General features: G+C 40.7%; 1 protein-coding gene and 1 pseudogene across 4 annotated transcripts in view; one reads left to right on the top strand and one right to left on the bottom strand.

Moving 5' to 3' along the window:
• ELF1 (E74 like ETS transcription factor 1) overlaps window positions 1-25,198 on the bottom strand; it is a 117,287-nt gene that overhangs the window by 78,111 nt on the left and 13,978 nt on the right. Inside the window, exon 2 of one of the 4 annotated variants that reach the window (XM_044926863.1) lies at window positions 22,807-22,925. The exons of 1 other annotated variant lie outside the window; for it this stretch is intronic. The gene's annotated coding sequence lies outside the window, so the exon portion shown is untranslated. Of the gene's footprint in view, window positions 1-2,242; window positions 2,532-22,806; window positions 22,947-25,198 lie in introns of those variants that run through there. 2 more of the 4 variants (XM_025263053.2, XM_006076522.3) reach the window with 2 other exon arrangements.
• Window positions 10,639-10,761, top strand: LOC112578594 (annotated as a pseudogene).

Raw genomic sequence — 25,198 nt, 5'->3', positions numbered from 1 at the left:
TTGTCCTACCAAAAGAAGATGAGGTAAGATTAAAGTGGAAATAAATCTGTCTTCGTATCTAGGAGTTCAAAGCAAATTCCCATCTTCCTTAGGCCCATCTTAAACAGGTAATGTCACAACGCTTCAACTATGAAAAAATTCTAATAGTGAGAAAAAAGCTGCTGTAGAAATTAAACAAATGCCTCGTCCTCTCTCTGATGAAAAAGGAAACTAGTCTGAACAAATTTTCAAAATCATTAGTTAACTCATTTGGCCATACCTTATCACCAAAATCATCACCAAGGAACTTGATGTAAGATTTTATTCACTCCTGAGGCAACATAGACCATTTCAAACAAAGCATCATTTGTTGGTGGGGGCTCAACTGAGCAGCTGCAGTCTGGAAGGCCTGCAGTCCAGCACGACCTAACCTTGAGCAAGTCACAAGACCTCTCTGGGCCACGGTCTCAACTTTAAAAGTGAGCAGCTGAATGATCTTCAATCTTTTAACGCGAAGTTCTTCAAACTGGTCATTCTAAGTTTAATTCTGATGACTCACTTTAACTTCTATTCAACTTTATGAAAGGAAAAGGGTGGGAAGGGGACTACATAATAAGTCATACTGGTTTGCCTTTGCTTCTGTGTGTTTTTTTTTTCCCCTCCCTCTCCTTGAAGCCCCACTTCAGTCTTCTCCGCATAACAAGAAACCAAAATATACGATTCGTATTTATCTTTATTTAAACCGCAATGGTGTCTTAATTTTAATATACTAAATTCTTCTACTTTGATAAATGAAATCTTAATTATTTGCTCATTTGTGCACCCCTTGATTTTTCTCTGTGGGTCACTGGCCTTAAAAACTCAATAAAAAGAAAGAAAGGCAAAAGTTTCATTAAATTTTTCACACAGAACAGACCAGAAGTAAATACAGCTTCTGCTTACTCAAAAGCTGACTAAACCGGCAATATGCAAACAAAGATGATAGCAAATGGCTCAGAGCTAAACTGGTAAAATGTCTGCTTATGCCTGTCAATTGAGATCTGATAACAGGAACAATCTTTTCAAAGAGTAAGAAATAATAATTGACCGCCTTTCTATCTTCCCTTTCATCTGACAGGCCTTCAGTCACTTATAAAAGTTATTAACAGCGAATCCTCGAGCTAGCTAAATATCATCACAGTCAACAATAAATGACTTGCCAAGTTTGAGTTCTGAAAACCGTATTTGGAAGCACTGCATATTCAAACTTTACTTTCATTCAGATTTTAGTTTCACAAAATAACTTTTTAAGCAATATACTGCTGCATCCAGTTTCTCAGAGCACCTAGAATTTGAAGGGACAGCATTATATACACTTGACAAAATCTCCTAATTTCCATAATGAGAACTATTTCAGGAAAGGACTAAATAATCTGTTCTTAGTTTTTAATTTTTAATTCAAAACAAGCAAATTTTAAGAACAGTTGTATAGATGGAAGGTCAACATTCCAAATCAAAATACTGCATTTCCTCAGAAACTAGTTATGCTTCTAAGGTTGCTACTCTGAACAAATTTCTAGTGTGAATTATAAAACTTTATTATTTTTTCCTAACTGCAAATGAATCATTCTAGCCTTTCTTCCTCTTTAATAATCACTTTTACTTGTTATCTAAATGACCGTGCATTTTATCCAAACTTACATTCGGTTTCAAAATTAAATGTTTAGTATAAACTTCATTAACTTTAAAGAAACAAAAAAAATATTACAAAGAATATTACAGTCAGTGAGCAACACCTATGACTGAGTTGTCTACAAACTTCCCCTTAACTAAAATGCTAAAACAAAACCATTGCCCTTCAACTTCTTCCTTAACACTCAAATCACACATGAATAATACAGTTTGCTTAATTGTAATTTACAGGGCACCCTCACAAATATAGTCACATTTTTAAAAATTAGAATTTGACCTCGTTTCCTTTGTGGTATTAAAAAAAAAAAAAATCAAGAAAAGTCTCCTTTATTCTCAAGTCACACAGAGGGGAAAAAGAAATCACAGAAAATAAAAAAACTGCTTCATCAAGAAGATCTCAAAGTTTCCAGAATCTGAATGCTTTGTTTCCCCCTAGTAGGAAAGTGCAATCAGGCATGGGACCACGACACACATTTTCCCAGAGAGTTAAAGATCACATTCAGCCATGTTCTCCGACAGGTAAGAAGCACCCTCCCCGTTCACCAGCCCAGGAAACAGCCAGAAGCAGACACGCAAAATCTTAATGTGTTACCTTCCAATATTCTCGTTCTCCTTAGACACTGTCCTTTGGGCTGGAAAGTAAAAAGCTATCCGGCAAGTTTTGTGCTGTTAAAATGGCTCCTGTAGATTGGGGAAGTGGTGTCTGTGCTTCAGCTTATGAGTCATACGTGAAACTGAGTGTTTCTGAGGGAGGCACGCCCATGTTGCTGCGGACCCAGTTACTCTGCTAGGTCAAACATGCAAATCCACAGGTAAAAACGGGGCAGAGAGACAGCACAGGGGGAGAGGCAGAGCCAAGCAGCCAGACCTCCCTTGATTAAACTATTACTCAGCCCAGGTTAATTATCATGATTTAAAATTCACAATAAAACAGAGTCAGAATCTGTAAGGAAGCAAAACGAAAAACCTGCATGCTGTTTAAAAAAAAAATACAAATTGCAACTTTTAAAAGTTACTTTAATATAGCAACTAAATACAAAGATGAAAGGGAAAAAAAGGAGGGGAGGGGATGGAAGGGAGACAGCAAGCTTTCTGCCTTTGAATGTAACAATGGCCCGGGAAGCCTAACCTGGCTACTCATTAACTCTTATATAAAAGGTGTATATTGCTATGTAATCTGGAAAAGCCAGCACACTGCAATACCAGATGCAGATTTATAAGTTCGCTAAACAGATAAAATCCACTAGAAAATTCAAAGTTCAGTGGAAAAATAAGCGTGAACTACTAATCTGGTTTTCAGACTAAAAAAAGTAAACTTGGGGTTAGAAAGGAACTAAAGCCCAATACAGCAAAATGATTTTAAATAAAACTGCAAGCCTGATGAAACCCTATTTGAATCAGATTATCAATACGATCGTGGTTCATAACTCTACTACTCCCAAGTGGTAGCCACAGTTCTCCTGACCTTTCAAACAGAACTGTCCACAAATAAAAGCCAACCATGGTATGCCCTGGAGAGCCCCAGGGTGTCAACATGTGGCCAGTGAAGTTTTGCTCTCCAAGTCCCTGTCCATCTGACAAGGTGCCCAAGCAGCTGAAACTGCAGTCACTACAGATATTCACCCTGTCCCTGGCTGCGCATATATTAATTTCTTCTAAGAGCTTAAATTGATCAGAATGGCTTGAAAGCATTAAGCACTTCCAAAAGTACTTTAAAAGCGCAGCTCACTGGCTAGCCTTCATCCTAATCTTTTACAGAAAATAAACAGGATTTAGCAAGGTCTCCTCCCCTCAGTTAATTACTTGGAAGTAATCATTCTGCCCTACTAGAGGCACAGCTGAGGGGACAAGCTGTCACTGACTTCGAACTTTGTAAACTGCTACAAAACACAATGACTGTGAACCGACTTTCTGCCCACTAAGTGCCTGTTTATTCCATGTCACTGAACACTGCCTGACTAATCTTTTTACTAAAATAATCTCCACGATTTAATAAATTATTAATAAAAGCTAGGCTAGAAAGAAAAATGCATCACATGTTCTCAAATGTCATACCTGACTTGGTTTAGAGCTCATTGATCCAGAGGGACTCTTTGGAACCCAAACACCAAGAGAGGCCCTCTGAGCAGTCACGGGAGATTTTCACTTGGAAAATCCCCAAGTTGTTTCCCAGAGTTAAAATTTATCTTAGATAATATCCACATAAGCCTAATTTGATTATCTTTTAGCCAATCGAATTATAAATGGTAAAAGAGGGGCTAGTGGAAGGATGATTTCAGCCAACAAGTGACGGAGGGGATCATAAGAAAACGTTTTTTGTTTTGTTTTTTTTTTTAAAAGTCAATCACTACAAATGTAACTTACAAGTACTGGAGTCTGGGATAGTTAGGGAGTTTGGGATGGACATGTACACACTGCTACTTTACAATGAACAGGCAGCAGGGACCACTGTATACCACATGGAACTCTCTCTGTTGGATGTTATGTAGCAGCCTGAACGGAGAATGGATACATGAATGTGGATGGCTGAGTCCCTTTGTTGTGCATCTGAACCTATCACCACATCGTCAACTGGCTGTACCCCAATGTAAAATAAATATTAAAAAAAAAAAGAGTACTGGGCTCTGAAGCCACTCTGAAATGTCAGAGGATATTCAGGATATCTGAGGATGTCACCAAAGAGTAAGCGCCTACGAGTCACCATTATGATAAAGGTTTTTAAAAAACAGATGACCAACATCAAACGCATCAACATTTTCATGAAGTATAGATACATAAAAGGGTAAACTTCTGCTATTCAGAAAATCCATTTATATACAGTACTTCATCACCTGATAATGGCAGATACTTGGACTGTAATTTAGAAGAAGTACTTTTGGCCACAAGTAGAAGAGACGTAAAGTAAAAGTAATTAACTTTTTTCAACAGAAACAAACAGCTGTTCCCAAAGACGTGAAGCAGAGTTGCTACCGTAATATACTGCCGCTTTGCTCAGGGGTGTCTCTATAACCATTATTTTACCACCTACACGAATTGGATCCTGGTTCTATTCACGGCCTCCCATAATCAAGCTCCGCCAAAAAAAAAAAAACCTGGCAAACAATTTAGCACAGGATGGGTTCCAATACCAGCTCTGCTTCCTATTAGCTGTGAAATCCTGGGAAATTACAAAAACCTGTGCCTAAACTTTTTTATCTGTAATTTAGAGTAACAGTACCCACTTCAAAGAATTATTGTGAGAATTAAAGTCAGTTCATATACTACTATTTGGAACATGTAAAGAACTTTCACAACTCAAAAATAAGAAAACAAACCAACTTTCTAAATGCTCAAATGATTTGAACAGATACTTCACAAAAGAAGAGACACTGATGGTAAGAACAGAAAAGATCTCAACATTGTTACTCAGTGCTGCTGCTGCTGCTAAGTCGCTTCAGTCGTGTCCGACTCTGTGCGACCCCATAGACGGCAGCCCAACAGGCTCCCCCATCCCTGGGATTCTCCAGGCAAGAACATTGGAGTGGGTTGCCATTTCCTTCTCCAATGCATGAATGCAAGAAGTGAAAGTGAAGTCGCTCAGTCGTGTCTGACTCTTATCGATCCCATGGACTGCAGCCCACCAGGCTCCTCCGTCCATGGGATTTTCCAGGCAAGACTACTGGAGTGGGGTGCCATTGCCTTCTCCGTGTTACTCAATAGAGAAAAGCAAATTAAAGCCACAGGACCACTATACCCATTAGAGTAGATTAAAAACAACACTACCATCTACAATACCAAGGGCTGGTAAGGATACGAAACAACTACACTTCTCACACACTGTTGGTGGGAATGCCTATTTGGAAAACAGTTTCAGTTCAGTTCAGTTCAGTCGCTTAGTCGTGTCCGACTCTTCGAGACCCCATGAACCGCAGCACACCAGGCCTCCCTGTCCATCACCAACTCCCGGAGTTCACTCAGACTCACGTCCATCCAGTCGGTGATGCCATCCAGCCGTCTCATCCTCTGTCTTCCCCTTCTCCTCCTGCCACCAATCCTTCCCAGCATCAGAGTCTTTTCCAATGCATCAACTCCTCGTATCAGGTGGCCAAAGTACTGGAGTTTCAGCTTCAGTATCATTCCCTCCAAAGAAATCCCAGGGCTGATCTCCTTTAGAATGGACTGGTTGGATCTCCTTGCAGTCCAAGGGACTCTCAAGAGTCTTCTCCAACACCACAGTTCAAAAGCATCAATTCTTCGGCGCTCAGCCTTCTTCACAGTCCAACTCTCACATCCATACATGACAACAGGAAAAACCATAGCCTTGACTAGATGAACCTTTGTTGGCAAAGTAATGTCTCTGCTTTTTAATATGCTATGTAGGTTGGTCAAAACTTTCCTTCCAAGGAATAAGCGTCTTTTAATTTCATGGCTGCAGTCACCATCTGCAGTGATTTTGGAGCCCAAAAAAATAAAGTCTGACACTGTTTCCCCATCTATTTCCCATGAAGTATGGGACTGGATGCCATGATCTTCATTTTCTGAATGTTGAGCTTTAAGCCAACTTTTTCACTCTCCCCTTTCACTTTCATCAAGAGGCTTTTTAGTTCCTCTTCACTTTCTGCTATAAGGGTGGTGTCATCTGCATATCTGAGGTTATTGATATTTCTCCCGGCAATCTCGATTCCAGCTTGTGTTTCTTCCAGTCCAGCATTTCTCATGATGTACTCTGCATATAAGTTAAATAAGCAGGATGATAATATACAGCCTTGTACTCCTTTTCCTATTTGGAACCAGTCTGTTGTTCCATGTCCAGTTCTAACTGTTGCTTCCTGACCTGCATACAGATTTCTCAAGAGGCAGGTCAGGTGGTCTGGTATTCCCATCTCTTTCAGAATTTCCCACAGTGTATTGTGATCCACACAGTCAAAGGCTTTGGCATAGTCAATAAAGCAGAAATAGATGTTTTTCTGAAACTCGCTTGCTTTTTCGATGATCCAGCAGATGTTGGCAATTTGATCTCTGGTTCCTCTGCCTTTTCTAAAACCAGCTTGAACATCTGGAAGTTCACGGTTCATGTATTGCTGAAGCCTGGCTTGGAGAGTTTTGAGCATTACTTTACTAGCATGTGAGATGAGTGCAATTGTGCGGTAGTTTGAGCATTCTTCGCCATTGCCTGTCTTTGGGATTGGAATGAAAACTGACCTTTTCCAGTCCTGTGGCCACTGCTGAGTTTTCCAAATTTGCTGGTATATTGAGTGCAGCACTTTCACAGCATCATCTTTCAGGATTTGAAATAGCTCAACTGGAATTCCATCACCTCCAGTAGCTTTGTTTGTAGTGATGCTTTCTAAGGCCCACTTGACTTCACATTCCAGGATGTCTGGCTCTAGGTCAGTGATCACATCATCGTGAAAACAGTTAAGCAATTTCTAATTTAGGGCTTCCCCTGTGGCTCAGCTGGTAAAGAATGTGCCTGTAATGTGGGAGACCTGGGTTCGATCCCTGGATTGGGAAGATCCCCTGGAGAAGAGAAAGGCTACCCACTCCAGTATTCTGGCCTGGAGAAGTCCACAGACTGTAAAGTCTTTGGGGTCGCAAAGAGTCGGACACGACTGAGAGACTTCCACTTTCACTTTAGCAATTTCTTATACAGTTAAACATATACTTATCATACAATCCTGCTGTCCCACTCCTAGATATTTACCCAAGAGAAATATATATATATATATAAGCTTCTACATAAATACTATCAACAAATACTGGAGATGCAAATGTCCAACTGGTGAACAAATAAACATGTGGTATATCCATACAAGAGCTTCCGTGGTGGCTCAGCAATAAAGTGCAGTAGACATGGGTTCAATCCAAATCAGGAGGATTCCCTGAAGGAGGAAATTTCTAGGAAATCCTAGCCTGGAAATTTCCATGGACAGAGAAGCCTGGCAGGCTATAGTCCACGGGGTCACAAAGAGTCAGACACGACCGAGCAACTAAACAATAACATATCCATACAATGGAATGCCATCAGCAATAAAAAGGCATGAACTTCTACACCTGATGATGATATAATACAGACGAATCTAAAAGCATCAGTTCAGTTCAGTCGCTCAGCCGTGTCCGACTCTTTGAGACCCCAGGAATCGCAGCACGCCAGGCCTCCCTGTCCATCACCAACTCCTGGAGTTCACCCAGACTCACGTCCATCGAGTCGGTGATGCCATCCAGCCATCTCATCCTCTGTTATCCCCTTCTCCTCCTGCCCCCAATCCCTCCCAGCATCAGTCTTTTCCAATGAGTCAACTCTTTGCATGAGGTGGCCAAAGTACTGGAGTTTCAGCTTTAGCATCATTCCTTCCAAAGAAATCCCAGGGCTGATCTCCTTCAGAATGGCTAAATTAAACAGACCAAACTCAAAATGCATACTGTATGATTCCATTTGTATGACATTCTCAAAAAGGCAATACAGACAGAAGAAATCCTATCAGTGGTTGCCAGGGGCTGGGAATGAGGAGAGTGAGTTGACTACAAAGAAGAACAAGGGAACTGTTTGGGGTGATGGAAATATCTCGTAGGTTGTTTGTGGTATTGGTGATAAGACCTGTACCTTTCAAAAATCACAGAACTACATAACTAAGTAGGGCAAACTGTATAAATTACACATCAATAAACCGGACTTTAAAAAGAAATCCAGTTCATGGGTACTAAAGTGATTAATACAGTAGCAGGTGCTTAGTATACACTTCATAAATATGAGCTGCTATCCCTATGCTTCACAGTAGAAGCAACCAGTATCAAATACTTCAGGAAGACAAATTTTAGATCTCTAAATTTCTATATAAATAAAATGTGGCATCTCAGATTTGTGATGGAAATACAATGTACCTGTATATACTGTGCGTATGTTTATTTCTAAAATTAGATATATATATCAAAGTCAGTATATATCTTAATATAGAGTTATCACACCTGGGGGAATTGCCAACATTGATATTTGAACTATTAGCTGAGAAAGATTTCAACTGAATGAATGTATTAAATGCCAACTAAAGTTAAGACACTCTTTATTTCTTTAAGATGGAACTCATGAAAAGAATTTACTGTGTAAGCAAGCAATCTCTTCTTTTTATTTTTACCTCTTCTCCTTGACCTCAAATTTGAGAACTTTGAGTATATAAAAATACAGAACAGTCTTAAGTTTTATATCTAGGAAACCTGGGCTTTAAAAAAAAAAAGGTACGCTGTGAATCTTTCTGGGCGAGCAGCTAACGTGCTTCCATTCAGAGATGGAAAAATAAAAGATCAAACCATTAAAATGACAAATGACTAAAATCACTCTTCTCTACTATTTTTATACAAAAATAAAAATTTAAAGACTGAGATTCAGTGTTAGACAAATCTTTCAGGGGGATAGCATTAGTTTTGTTGATGCTAACACCTCTCAAAGGGTAATGCTAGGTTCTGAGCAATGCGTTCAGTTCAGTTCAGTCGTTCAGTTCAGTTCAGTTGCTCAGTCGTGTCCGACCCTTTGCAACCCCATGAATCGCAGCACGCCAGGCCTCCCTGTCCATCACCAACTCCCAGAGTATTCCCAACTGTGAGCTTAAATGTAAAACGTAGTTAATTCTCTATTGTCTATCACTAGATTTGCTAAACCAAGGCCCCCTCCCCATTTCTGCAGATTACCAGGACTCATCCACAAGAATGTTCTCCTGGTCAAGTGTCTGTGTGTTTTGACAGGCATGGTGAAGGCGAAAGGACCACAACTGCATCTGGCTTTGCTCATTACTACATTCCTACCACCAAGACAGGGTCCAGTTCAGTTCAGTTCAGTCGCTCAGTTGTGTCCGACTCTTTGCGACTCCATGAATCGCAGCACACCAGGCCTCCCTGTCCATCACCAACTCCCAGAGTTCACTCAGACTCCCATCCATTGAGTCAGTGATGCCATCCAGCCATCTCATCCTCTGTTGTCCCCTTCTCCTCCTGCCACCAATCCCTCCCAGCATCAGAGTCTTTTCCAATGAGTCAACTCTTCGCATGAGGTGGCCAAAGTACTGGAGTTTCAGCTTCAGTATCATTCCCTCCAAAGAAATCCCAGGGCTGATCTCCTTCAGAATGGACTGGTTGGATCTCCTTGCAGTCCAAGGGACTCTCAAGAGTCTTCTCCAACACTACAGTTCAAAAGCATCAATTTTTCAGTGCTCAGCCTTCTTCACAGTCCAACTCTCACATCCATACATGACCACAGGAAAAACCATAGCCTTGACTAGATGAACCTTTGTTGGCAAAGTAATGTCTCTGCTTTTTAATATGCTATCTAGGTTGGTCATAACTTTCCTTCCAAGGAGTAAGCGTCTTTTAATTTCATGGCTGCAGTCACCATCTGCAGTGATTTTGGAGCCCAAAAAAATAAAGTCTGACACTGTTTCCACTGTTTCCCCATCTATTTCCCATGAAGTGATGGGACCAGATGCCATGATCTTCATTTTCTGAATGTTGAGCTTTAAGCCAACTTTTTCACTCTCCTCTTTCACTTTCATCAAGAGGCTTTTTAGTTCCTCTTCACTTTCTGCCATAAGGGTGGTGTCATCTGCATATCTGAGGTTATTGATATTTCTCCCGGCAATCTCGATTCCAGCTTGTGTTTCTTCCAGTCCAGCGTTTCTCATGATGTACTCTGCATATAAGTTAAATAAGCAGGGTGACAATATACAGCCTTGACGTACTTGTTTTCCTATTTGGAACCAGTCTGTTGTTCCATGTCCAGTTCTAACTGTTGCTTCCTGACCTGCATACAGGTTTCTCAAGAGGCAGGTCAGGTGCTCTGGTATTCCTATCTCTTTCAGAATTTTCCAGTTTATTATGATCCACACAGTCAAAGGCTTTGGCATAGTCAATAAAGCAGAAATAGATGTTTTTCTGGAACTCTCTTGCTTTTTCCATGATCCAGTGGATGTTGGCAATTTGATCTCCTGTTCCTCTGCCTTTTCTAAAACCAGCTTGGTCCATTTGCAGCCAAGTAGGTGGACTATGTTTGTTCCCCATGGGGATCCAGTGTGCCGTGGCCACACACAGACCCCGCCTCAGTATGTACACATGTGCAGGTTGCCCTAACGGGCCCTGGAGACAGTACTTTTCAGTGGACATTCATGCCTGGCAAGGTGTTCCCAATCTACGCTCCAGATTGGGATACGTGTGGTGCTTTGGAAAGCCCCAGGGCACAGTGGCTAGGGTCCACATTGGTCAAGTCATAAGGTCCATCCTCACTAAGCTGCAGAATAAAGAGCATATGATTGAGGCCCTTCGCTGGGCCAAGTTCAAGTTCCCTGGCCACCAGAAGACACATATCTCCGGGATTTGGGGATTTACTAAGTTTAATGTAGATGCATTTGAAGACATGGTGGCAGAAACGTGGCTCATCCTGGACGGCTGTGGAGTCAAATCATCCCTAATAGAGGCCCTCTGGACAAATGGTGGGCCCTGTAGTCATGAGAACCTTGCTGCTGTCCCCTCCTTACTCATGCCCACGAATAAATCCTACTTTTCTGTCAAAAAAAGAAAAGGACAAGGTCCAACACATAGCAGAAACGCAGAGACATGAGTACTATCCCAACCGCACACACCACTTCTACCTTATCCCTTCATCCATCAGTAGACACTTACTTTGATCCATGATTCGATACAGCTGAATTCATGTAACTATGTTACCAGATTCTACTGTAGGCACTACTTTGGGTGTTAGATTTTCCTTTCTTGTCAAAAATAACCAAGATTTGACTTGGTTATTACAATTATTATCATTATTATTACAATTATATTCTTTATGATGCTTCCAACTAGCAGGCTAACTGCAATCTCAAGTTTCGTATCATATGAAATTGTATTTCTTACAATCTAAAATTCAGTATTACAGATAATATGTCTTCTACCTCAGTGGACTGCAACCAGGGATGCACCTCCAGATTACCTAGTCTGTGAAGACGCATGCCTACTCCCAGAAGCAGAATCAGCGGTATGGGCGGAGCCCAGGCTTCTGAGAGCCATGGCTCTGCTGCTCTGCAGCCCTAGACCCAACGCAGTCAGTGCTCTTCACCCGGCAGCCACTCCGAAGGACAGCCACCTTACTGCTCAGCAATCTCCAAATGTTGTGGAGGGGAAATCTTCTATTTTTCAATCTGAGATTAGAGTGCAACTCCAGTTCCTCCTGTGCTACTCTTCAGGTAAAAGTAACATCACGGGAAAATACCATCTCAGCAGCATCCTACCTGTCCCTTTCTCTACCACCAACTGTTTACTTTCAATTCACCTTTCACTATTGTCAGAGAAATCTTCCTAAAGAACAACTCTGCAAGTGATGTGATGATCACTCATGGCTGAAAAACCAACTTTGATTCCCTGCAGGCAGAAAGCTGGACCACCTATCCCGGTGTTCACAGTTCTCACACTGTGACCTCAATCACCTGTTTCCGGCCCTGTCTTCCCCTCTCTGCACCTCCCCACTGTCTCTTGTGGGGCTCTTTTTCTCTCTGTCCTTCCCTCCCTCTGGCCTCCCCATCCCCTTCACTCACACACACACACTCCAGGCTTTCTGACACATTTTGGATGGCTCCATTCCTGTTCGTTTGCCTTCTCTGAGCTTGGAAAGCACCTGCCTTACTTCCTACCCTTTCCCTTATCTCTGCCTACTCGTCCACCCTTCACAGTCTCAGTTCAAATGCCTTCTCTGCATGACGGTTCCCCCGCGTTGCTCCACTTACAATTATTACAAGAACTGACCATGAGGCTGAAAGAGAACTTGAGAGATCCTCTTTTCAGTCCAGTGGTTTTCAAACTTTCCTGTTAAGTAGCTGAATTCTTATAAAAGTCTTCAAGGAACCTTACTACTGCATTTGTCTTCAGTGTGTTAAGAAAACCCGTAATACCAATACAATCCAGTCTCATTTAAAAATAGGGAAAGGAGGTCTGTGGGGTCACAAAGAGTCGGACATGACTGAGCACACACATACACAAAGCAGGGCCACAGAAAGAAGTGACTTGACCAATGTCAAGTTAGTAACAGAGGCGAGGTACTCTTAGGCACTCATTCATTAGCAAATATTCACTGAGCTCCTGCTACGAGCCTGGCACTGCTCCAGGCCCTTTTTATACAGCAGTGAAGAAAGACACCTAGGGGCTAAATTATTTCCACTCATGCGGTACTTACATTCTAGCTAGGAAGAGACAAATGTTATGAACTAAATACACAGTGTGGCGATTATAAAGAAATGATACAAATAAAGTGTATAGTATGTTAGTGATAAGGACAAATTAGAAAAAAATAAAACAGCAATGAGAAGAATATGACAGTTTACACAGCTAGCGAGGAAGTTTCCCTTTGCCAGATCACTTCTAAGTAGAGACCTCTAGCCACACCTAAGGAAGAACATTCCAGGCAGAAAAAAAGCCCATGCAAAGACAAACAGGGAGCTAGCCTGATACGTTTTAGGAAACCAAGAAGGCCAGTGTGGTTCACGAAGAGAAAATAAGGAAGAGAGATAATAGGAGGAGGAAGAGTACTGGAAACTAAGGGAGAGCCTCACTGTTTAGACTTTAGCTGGAGAGTTTTGAGTAGCTGAGTCATAAGACTTGACTGCTGTGTTGAAAAAAGACTGCAAACAACCAGGGATGGAAGAAAGAGAAGCTTATGCAATAGCAGAAAAGATGACAATGACTTAGAGGAGGCAGACGAGGAAGATATGATTAAATTATGGGTATGTTCTAAGGAATATCCAATAAGATTTTTTAATGGACAAAAGTGGGTTGTTGGGGGCAGAGGAGGGGGAAGGCTTCAAAACTCAATTTTTGACAACTGGAAGACTGCAGCTGCCAAAACTGATAGGTTTGGAGTAAGAGAGTATCAGGAGTTACTGAACACAGAAAGGTGAACACAGACGGCGACGATGTGGGGTAGGAGGAGATCAGGAGTTATGAAACACACAGAGTTTGAGAAGCTTATCAGCTATCCAAGTAAAAATGTCAAAACAAGTATACTGTCAAGGAGCTGTATGATATAGTCCTGGAGCCTGGGGTAGAGATCTGGGTTAGGTATATAAATTTGGGAGTCATTACATATATGATATGAAAGGTACAGATATAAAAGGTAACATGACAGACTCTGGGACACTGTACTATTTAGAAGTAGGGGAGATGAGGTGGAACTAGCAAAGAAGGCTTTCTGAAAAGGAGCACACAGCAACACAGCAGGAAAATAAGGCAAATGTGGTGTTACCCTGACATTGGAGGAGTGGTATTTCCAGGAGGAAGAAACTGTGCCAGAGGCTGACAACAGATCAAACCCGATGAGATCTGAGAGGAAAACGACAGGTGATTTAGCAACACAGACACGACTATTGATTTTGAAAGAATTTTCATGGTGTGATAGAGATTAAAAAAAAACAAACAAACAAGCACAGTATCAGATGAGAGACAGCTTAGCAGAGAATGAGAGGTGAGAATCTCAAGACAGAAAATAATTTTGATGTGAACAGGCCAAGAAAAGATTTTAGGGGTGATAGGAGACCGCTGTTTAAGAAAAGCGGTACTTCTCCCATTGCCTAGAACATTCCATTTTGTATTGCAGTTAAGTTTGCACAACTCTGTGTCTCCATTTATAAACCAGTTATCCACTTGAGGGCAGGAACTGTATCATACAGCTTCTACAACCAACTGTGGCTGTGAACAGCAAGTTACTTCACACCGCCATGGGGTTTCAGTTTCCCTTTTTTGTAAAATACTGGGAGAATCTAGAGATCTGATAATTTTGAAGATCTATTTTAGTTCTGACATTTTATTGTTCCACAGCCTCTCCAAGTCCTCTAAACAGTGTTTGAGGAACTGAAAACAAAAAGCACATTAAGGCTACATTTAAAAGAGAAGTTTCCTCATCAAATTTTTACATAGCTGACTGAAAGTAATACACAAAACTATCAGATATTCAGAACAACCTGGAAACTTTATAAAGTCCTCCAAAAATTCAATTTCACTTATTACACTTTATTAATAAAAGGTTTTTTTGTTTTTTTTTTCTTAAAGAAAAGTGAAAGTCTCTCAGTCGTGTCCGATTCTTTGAGACCCCATGGACTATACAATCCCTGGAATTCTCTGGCCAGAATACTGGAGTGGAGAGTCTTTCCCTTCTCCAGGGGATCTTCCCAACCCAGGGATTGAACCCAGATCTCCCGCTTTGCAGGCAGATTCTTTACCAGCTGAGCCACAAGGGAAGCCAAATCTATACTAACATTCTAGAAACATTTTGTATCTTATGGTAGTAGGATATTTAAGTAAATAGTCTTCTAACACAAGTCCAAAACAGTTCATCTTAAAATATGCCAAAACTCCATGCTCTTAAAAAAAGACAACTATCTTTTCAAAAAATTAATTAAATTTGGGCCTCAGGTGTAGGATCTTTGTTGCAGCCCACAGGCTTAGTTGCCCTGCAGTACGTAGGATCTTAGTTTCCCCACCAGGGACCAAACCCATGTCCCATCATTGGAAGGCAGATTCTTAACCACTGGACCACCAAGGAAGTCCCTGACAACTATCTTTTGCCATTAGTAAATTTAAGACAGCATGACAGAAGTCAAGCCTCTTATTTTAACTAGCCTGATTTAGACTATGTCTATTTTCATTTGATATTTATTATTTATCTATAAAACAAAGGTTCTACTTACAAAGAGATTAATAAAAAGTATTATGGCTTTCTTACAAATAAATGGTCTCTATAAATTCATCACTGTTTGTGGACCAACGACTTATTTGGTTTGACTTTTTGCTATAGGCCTGAATCACACATACAATGCTTAGCCCTGAAGATTAAAACCCAGCAACATGAAAAAGATTACCTTGCTATTATTTTTTCTCTTTAATAAAAAGAAAAGCCAAATATAAACAGAAAAGTAGGGGCATTTTAGGATATGTTAAAGAAACAAGAACTTCAATTTCTCTTAATTACACTGCTGGTCAAAATAGAGATATGGAAGAAACTAACATTAGCAACTAATCATGTAAATCCACAAAAAAATGACTTAAACTGCTTATTATGGTGCCAGGACACATAATGTGTTCTCAAATACCTATCAAAAAAAGGAGAACACACAGATACTAATAGTACATCCATACTGAGCAATAAAATGAAATTAACTGTGGATAAACACAACCTGGATGACATTTACAAGCATTATGTGGAGTGAAAGAAGCAGCCAGTGTCAGAAGGTTACATACTATAAGACTCCATTCATAATGACATTTTTGAAGAAACAAAACTATAATGCTGGAGAACAGATCAGTGGCTGAAGGGGATGGACTGGGGGAGGGTGACTGGCTGTAGAAACGGAGCGTGAGGGAGTTGAGGGAGATGGACCTGTTCTGTAACCTGATTATGGCGGTGTCTACACAAATTTACACTTGCATTAAAGTTCACAGAATTGTATAGCAAAAAATATCAATTTTACTTCCTAAGTTAAAAAATGAAACAAAAATTACTTTTAATTCCAGTACTCCAAAAACTCATTACTCCAGACCATAGTCATTAGAAAATATCAAAATCAAATTGAGGGCCAGTCTACAAAATATCTGACCAGTACTCTTCAAGGTGTCACGGTCAAAAAGGACAAGGAGCCATCATAGATTTGAAAGGAGACAATGACAACTAAATGCAATGTGTGCATCCTGGGTGGATCTTAGGACAGAAAAAGGACATTAGTGGAAAAACTAAAAATCCCACTGAGGTCTACATTTAATTAATGGCATTGTACCAATGCTAATTTTTAAATTTTGATTGTTGTATTGTCACTCTGTAAGGTGTTAACAGTAGTGTGGGATGGATAGAAAATACACAGGAACTCTCTGTGCTTTTACTGCTATTCTTCCACAAGCCTAAAATCATTTCAAAATAAGTTAAATACCGAATCTTTAAGAAAAATGCTTGCAATAATTTCATAAAGCAAAAATACATTTCTCTTTCAAAAACAAATCAATGCCATCCTGCATATTTTGATTACTTCAGCGTAAGTTTGATTACCTAGTGTAGGTCATACCCACACTAAGAGCATACATGTTCTCTGAATGAGAGAAAATAGATTCTACCATAAATTATATGACTTACTAGTTGTGCCCATCTTCAGGGTATACATTTATAACTAAAAATTCTATCAACATTTGATTTCCTAATTGAAGAATGGAGTTCTTTCCAGAAATTCTCCAATGATCCAGCAGTCAGGACATGGTGCTTTTACTGGGACCCAGGTTCAATACCTAGTTAGGGAACTAAGATCCCACAGACTGCAAGGCACAGTGGGGGGGGGGGGGGGTGGGTGGAAATGAAGTCCTTCTTAAGGAATTTCTCATAAATTCTACCTCTTAATATTCTTATTTAAAAAAATTTAAAAATTCAATGGTCTACCAACACCCACAGAATAAATTCCAATACAAGACATTTCTGCATTTTGACTTTGGTCTACCATATTACAGCCTCATGTGAGACTAGGCCACCTCCCAATGTTCACCCTATAATTCAGCTTTGCTGAATTATTAATTCAGATCATGTCATGTCTTCTCACCTCACATTTGCTGGCCTTCTCCACCCAGGAAATCTCTTGCAAAACCCTTCTCTCCTCCACCACTAGAAGGAAGAACTGCTCACTTCCTCCTTGTGCTCCCACAGTATTTTGTAAGTGATCTAATAGATCAACAAATCACATTGCTTACCCATTCATACAGAAATTTATGCAAGGTTACAATACACAAAACACTCTAGGTTTGGGGGACCTCAAGGTGAATTGATTTCCTTTATAATTCCTCCCATCTACTCTACTGGAATTTCTGGTGAAGACACTGTTTTTGTTTTTAACCATTTATTTACATGTCTCACTGGTTACTTATTTCAGCTAAATAGCATTCCTGACTCACAACAGTGTTTAATAAATATTTGTTGAAAGAAAACATTTGAAGGTCCAAGTAAACACTGGTTCAATGATAAATCTGCTTTTTCTCTTCCACACAATCCACGCCATTTTCAGGTCATTTCTGCAAGTCGAAATGACACAAAAAGCAAGGCCCCTTTCTCCCTTTCCTGAACAGTCCAATTCCTGTGAATAAGTTGGTTAAGCTGGCTCTGGCAGCCCCATTTAATGGACAAGCCCATAGCAGCAAAGCTCTGTGTTTATTAACAGACAACAACTTCTAGATGAGTCCCCGTGCTTATACCTGAATACCTCATTATGTTAACAGTTTACAAATAAAATTAGAGACAGAGAACAAAGGAGGAGACGCCCAACAGATTTGGACCAATTAGCCAAATGTGGCCCTTTCTTTCGACTTCTGGGTCTTCTGTTTCTTTCAGGCTTTTACTTACACAGCCTCCTGTCAACAAACTTCTCAAATTATAAATAAGTTAGTAAACGTTTCGGTAAAAGGAATATTCAAATAAAATATTTAGACTGCAGGCTTTATTCGTGTTTCACAACGCCATTCGGACAAACAGTTGATGCCTTTTTGCACTGATAATTTAATATCAGCACAACGGACACACTTTAGCTACAGCAAATTGCCCTGCTACTCCTCTTTCACACTTGAGCCCACATCACTGGGATAAATGGAACTTGAAAATTTTAAGAGTATTTCAGATGTATCATTTTATGAAATATTTCTTGGATATATGATGCTAGTATTTTAGTGTTCTCAAATTTCTATTTTCAGGTCTCCTTCCTGTACCACACAGACGGTTCTACCCAAGCTGACAACGCCTTCCAACGTCTGACTGACAAATTTAACATATCGAAACCTGAATTCCTGACCACCCCTCCAAAATGTACTGTACCCAGTTTTCTCCAGTCCTCTTGGTGGCTACTAACACTTCTAGCTGCTCAGACCAAAAATCTTGGCTCTTTCTTGACTGTCATAGACCCACATCCAATCTGAGAGGAAATACTATGAGTTCAGTTTTCAGCCTAGAACCCTGTCACCACTGAACTGCACGGTCACTGCCGTCTCTACCTGCACCACTGTAGTCCAAGTGGCCTGACGTATCTTTTTAAATGGATTATTTCTCATTTTCTCTACAATCTACTCTCAAAGCAGCAGTCAGAAGTAATCCATTTAAACAGATACATCCAGATCATATTACTCTCCTGTTTCAAAACCCTCCTATAGCTCCTGTTTTCACAAAAATAAGTCATCATTAAAGTCTTCACAAACTGTTTACAGGGCTTCTCTGGTGGCTCAGTGGTAAAGAATCTGCCTGCAATGCAGGGGTTTTGGGTTCAATCCCTGGTACAGCAAGAAGACATGTACTTAATACAGATAATATATTATCTCAAGTAGCTAAGTGTAGTAATAAATAGATTAAATAGAATACAATATTTTGAAAAAGCTATCTGATGCAAACTGTTCTATACAGAAGAGATACACAAGGTCCTACTGTATAGCATAGGAAGCTATATTCAATATCCTGGGATAAACCATGATGGAAAAGAATATGAAAAAGAATGTATGTATGAGTATTACCAAGTCACTTTACTGAACAGCAGAAATTAACACAACATTGTAAATAAACTATACTTTAATAAAATAAATTTTTAAAAAAGATATGATACTTATATATAAATTTAGGTTATAATAAAAATAGCATTAACAGAAACATTAAATTCAGTTTTGTCTGGAGGGAAAAACCCACAGAGGGGAAGAGTGTTCATTAGACAGTATTAGCTAATAATTTCAAACCACTCATCATCATTTTTCTAAAAAGAGCCTATGCCACATTATCTCAATTAAAAAAGGAGCAGAAGAAAATATAAGCATTTATATACTACCCAGTGCAGGCATGCTGAGTCACTTTAGTCACGTCTGACTCTGTGACCCTATGAGCCAAAGCCCACCAGGATCCTCCGTCTGTGGGATTCTCCAGCAAGAATACTGGAGCGGGTTGCCACACCCTCCTCCAGGGGATCTTCTTGACCCAGGGATCAAACCCACGTCCTCTGTGTTTCCTGTTTTAGGAGGCGAGTTCTTTACCACTAGTGCCACCTCCTTCTATGTGACACAAAGGGCAGGGGGAAAAAAAAAGGAAAACAATGGCGTTTGACTACCTAAAAATCTAAAAGCACCATAACCAAAGGTAAGACAAAGGATAAACGAGGGGGAAAATATGACAACATTTTAAAAACAAAAAGTAGGTAAATAAAACTTAGTCTAAGGTTTGGCTTACACTGGCAAATTAATGTGTTGAAACTCAACAAATGCTTTACAAAAAATAAAGGCACTGCTCCATTCAAAAAGCCAACTAGAAATCTTAGTCAATACAATGTGGGTGTGCGAGAAAAACAGTACCACATGGAACTGCAGCAGTGGGCTTATTCTCAAAGAAAACAGCCTTGTCTCTTCAAAGGCTGACCAGTGAGCATCCAATTCTGTTTTAAATTAAAATAAAATGTTTAAAAAAGATTCGTGCATTTAACTTTATGCAAACTGTACCTCACAAGGAAAAAAGTAAACAAATATTGAAACTATAGTCAGTGATAAGGATGCTAAAGTATTTAGATGGAAATGCACTAATGTCTGCAATTCACTTTAGATAGAAGGATAAAAGTGTGGGAAAACAAATATAAAAAGTTAATGCTAAAATCTAGAAGGTGAGTATATGAGTGCTCACTAAAAAACTTCAGCTTTGCTACATGTTTAAAAACTTTTATAATAAAATGGGGAAAGAAACAACTATTATTGGTTGACTCAAACACTCTAATAGAAAAAGGGACATTGGGCATGAAGAGGCACTTCACAGAATATGGCCAAACAAGAGAAGACGTTCAAAGATGTTCACTCTCACAACCTCAGAGCGGAGAAACAATAGCATTTTTCACCTACTAGCAAAGAGTAAAATGAATAGAGAAGGTATAGGAGAAATAAATGGCCTCATACATTCATCGGTGTACAAGAATATAACTCCAGAAGGCAATTTCACAACCAAAAAGACTTCATGTATTTTTTCAGTCCCAGTAATTTATTCTAACAAATAAGGTATGCAAAGATTAGAGAAATTCAGTTTCATTGTTCAAAACAGTAAAAAACTGGAAATAAACTGTTACAGAAATTAGGTGTTACAGAAATCATATTTCACTATATGGAGCATACTGTATTATTGAACTGTTATAGAATGATTATCAATATAAAATAATATACCAATAAAAAATCTCCCTTGCTCCTTGGAAGAAAAGCTATGACCAACCTAGACAGTATATTATAAAGCAGAGACATTACTTTGCCAACAAAAGTCTGTCTAGTCAATGCTACAGTTCTTCCAACAGTCATGTACTGACATGACAGTTGGACTATTAAGAAAGCTGAGCGCTGAAGAATTGATGCTTTTGAACTGTGGTGTTGAAGAAGACTCTTGACAGTCCTTTGGACTGCAAGGACATCCAACCAGTCCATTCTAAAGGAGAACAGTCCTGGATATTCACTGGAAGGACTGATGCTAAAGCTGAAACTCCAATACTTTGGCCACCTGATGCAAAGAGCTGACTCATTGGGAAAGACCCTGATGCTGGGAAAGACTGAAGGCAAGAGGAGAAGGGGTCGACAGAGGATGAGATGGTTGGATGGCATCACTGACTCGATGGACATGAGTTTGAGTAAGCTGTGGGAGTTGGTGATAGACAGGGAAACCTGGCGTGCTGCAGTCCATGGGACTGCAAAGAGTTGGACACGACTGAACTGAACTGACTGAAAAAATCTCCACTATATATGTAAGTGAAATACATAAGTTAGAAAAGAGTGTGTATCACCGCACAATCGATATTTATACATATATGGTCCACATTTCAGTATCCAAAGTAACGATCAACTGAAAGCTTACAGTACATATGCTAGTTAGTAAAATTCTTATGATTTGCATTATTTGTCTGTGCTATTTGGTATTTAAGTAGCTTCCATGTGCTGAGCACTCTTCTGTAGACTCAAGACATAGTTTACCTGTGGAATCAAGTAAACAATTCGGACACAGTCCCTGCCCACATATGAAGGAAAGCAACAAAGCAACATAAAGGGTGACCAAGAAAACCTTAGATAAGGGAAGACCTCCCAGAAACTGTGACAGCTGCTCTGAGACCTAACGATAAGGTGGCAGGCACGTAAAAGCAGGAGGCTGGGCAGAATATTATCAGCAGAGGAATTGTAGGAGCAAAGCAACAAGAGGAAGCACCACGGCTCTCAGAGAGCAGGGAGGAGAGAAGAAGTATGCAAAGTGGCTGGAGAAGTACATACACTAAACAAGTATCACCCTTACAATCAGGAAAAAAGATCAAGCTAGTTTCATCCTAAAAAACAAACAAAAAACCTTTACCACTACCCCAATGATACAGGTGGACAAAATTACAAAAATCTTTCCTTGCTGAGGGCTTGACATGTGCTGTGCTAAGTCGCTTCAGTCGTGCCCATCTCTTTGCAACCTCACGGACTGTAGGCCACCAGGCTCCTCTGTCGATGGGATTCTCCAGTCAAGAATACTGGAGTGGGTTGCCATGCCCTACTCCAGGGGCATCTTTCCAACCCAGGAAGGGGAATCTTTCCAATCCAGGGATTGAACCCGCACCTCTTAAGGCTTCTGCACTGGCAGATGGGTTCTTCACCACTAGCGCCACCTGGGAAGCTAAACATAAATATCTCGTTTAATCCTCACGATAGAACTATTCAAAAGCATTCAGTGGGAGAAAATGATAGCAAATGAGACAAATGACAAAGGATTAATCTCCAAAATATACAAGCAGCTCAAACAACCTAATCAAAAAGTGGGAAGAAGACTTAAACAGACATTTCCCAAAAGAAGACATACAGATGGCTAATAAACACAAGAGAAGATGCTCGACATTGCTCATTATTAGAGAAATACAAATCAAAACCACAATATCATCTCACAGCTGTCAGAACAGCCATCATCAAAAAGTCTACAGACAATAAATGCTGGAGAGGCTGTGGAGCAAAGGGAACCCTCTTGCACTGTTGGTGGGAATAAAAACGGATATAACCTCTCTGGAAAACAGTATGGAGATTCCTTTAAAAACTAAGAAGAAAACTACCACATGACCCAGCAATCCCACTACTGTACTTACACCCTGAGGACATCATAATTGAAAAAGACACACGTACCCCAATATTCACGGCAGCACTACTGACAACAGCCAGGACCTGGAAGCAACCTGGATGTCCATCAACAGATGAATGGATGAAGAAGACACGGTACATAAACACTATGGAATCTTACTCAGCTGTAAAAAGAAACACATCTGAGTCAGTTTCAATGAGGAGGAGGAACCCAGAGCCTATTACACAAAGTGAAGTAAGTCAGAAAGAGAAAGACAAATATCATAGACTAACACATATATATGGAATCTGGAAAGAAGGTACTGGTGATCCTATTTGCAGGGCAGCAAAGGAGACGCAAAGATAAAAGACGGACTTTTGGACGCAGTGCAGGGAGGAGAGGGTGGGATGATCTGAGAGAGCAGCACTGAAACATATAATTACCATATGTAAAAATAGACAGTGGGAATTCCTGCATGATGCAAGGAACCCCAAATCGACACTCGGCGACAACCTAGCGGGGTGCGATGGGCAGGGAGGTGGGAGGGAAGCTCCAGGGGGAGGGGACATGTGTATCCCTAGGGCTGATTCATGTTGATGTCTGGGAGAAACCAGCACAATGCTATAAAGTGATTATCGATCACAATATTGTAAGGTAATTATCATCTAATTAAAAGTAAAATAATTTTTTTTTTTAAAAAGCATTCAGAACACATCAAAGTATCAATAGAACATTCCTGGGACCACAGTTCTCCAAAGCCAGTCCACAGAACAGATGTATGAGAATTATCCAAAGACACAAAGATAACATATACACACATACACTTGAGTCCTACGCCTAAGATTCAAACTAGCAGCTCACAAGTGAACCCAAGATTCTCCATTTTTTATTGCTCAGATGATCAGAAATTAGTATAGGGACAGACAGACCCTTGAACCTCAGCAGGCAGACCTGGCTGCACCTGTGCATACAGTCCTACAGCTCTGCACCTAGGTTAAGTCGGTGGGGTCACACTCGTTCTCAGTAGAGTCTATTCAGAGAATCAGCAAGGTGTGTGATATACTTTTCCAGTATTTCACAGATGTAAAGAAAATTTTTATTTTAATTCAAGCTTTCTTAAAAAAAAAACAAAACAACTCCATTATTTGACACCCCAAGTGCCACATACACCTCAATCCCTCTAACATCGTTTCTCAGGCCCTTCATTGCCAGCGTTCCTCAAATATTTGCCTAAGTCCACTTCATTTCCCACTCATCCCAGTCTGTCTAGCCTAATCCTGCCCCTACTGAGCCACTAAACCTGCCCTAACTAAAGTCGACGACCACGCTGGGCTAAATCCAACTAACACTTTCAGAACCTGCTGTGCTAGACCAACACACTCTCTTTCCCGGCTTCCCCCAGGGCCGTGCTCCTTCTCCTGTCTTCTCCGCCCACCTCCTCCACCTCACGACTGAACACCCTAAAGGCTCGTTGGAAAAGCCTCTTCTCACTCCAGACTCTCCCTGGGTGAAGACATCCACTTCTAGGATTTCAACTACAAAGCCAGAGCATAAAGGTGAAATTCACCTCTGCTCAGTTACCCTTCACAATCCCCTTTAATCCACCCTTTAGGTACATTTTACCACATTAAAAGGCCACGTGTGTGCCTACCCACTCGCGTCAGACTCATTGAGACCCACAGACTGCAGCCCGCCAGGCTCCTCTGTCCATGGGATTCTCCAGCAAGAATACTGGAGTAGGTTGCCATGCCCTCCTTCAAGGGATCTTCCTGACCCAGGGGTCAAACTCATGCATGCCTCTTATGGGCATTGGCAGGCAGGTTCTTTACCACTGCTGCTGCTGCTAAGTCGCTTCAGTCGTGTCTGACTCTGTGCGACTCCATAGACAGTAGCCCACCAGGCTCCCCCGTCCCTGGGATTCTCCAGGCAAGAACACTGGAGTGGGTTGCCATTTCCTTCTCCTAGCACCACCTAACAGGCCTCAATGGCAACCAATACATCATCTCAGTAAACATAACTGAAACACTTTTCCTCCTCACATTCAAACACCAGATTAACAATGTAATTTATAGTTAAAGGGCACACTGTATGAAAAGACACAATTTTCCCCCTTACTTCACTCCATTTTACCTCCGTAAGTCATGGCTTGAAACACAGCAATGTCTGCCCTCTAAGATAAAACTCAAAATCCTTAACATGCCTTGTATCAGTGGTCCACCACCCTTTTGGCACCACTGACCAATTTCGTGGAAGACAATTTTTCCACAGACCAGGGGTAGGGGGATGGTTTAGGGATGACTCAAGAGCAGTACATTTACCGCGCACTTTGTGCAGGCATGTGTGCTCAGTCCCTTTAGCCGCGGCTGACTGCGACCGCACAGGCCGTAGCCCACCAGGCTCCTCTGTCCATGGAATTCTCCCGGCAAGAATACTAGAGAGGGGTGCCATGCCGTCCTC

The sequence above is a fragment of the Bubalus bubalis genome, chromosome 13 (assembly GCF_019923935.1).
Source record: "Bubalus bubalis isolate 160015118507 breed Murrah chromosome 13, NDDB_SH_1, whole genome shotgun sequence".
Classification (NCBI taxonomy): Eukaryota; Metazoa; Chordata; class Mammalia; order Artiodactyla; family Bovidae; genus Bubalus; species Bubalus bubalis.
Note: the sequence above shows the minus strand (reverse complement) of the source record. Positions and strands in the feature narration are given on the sequence as shown.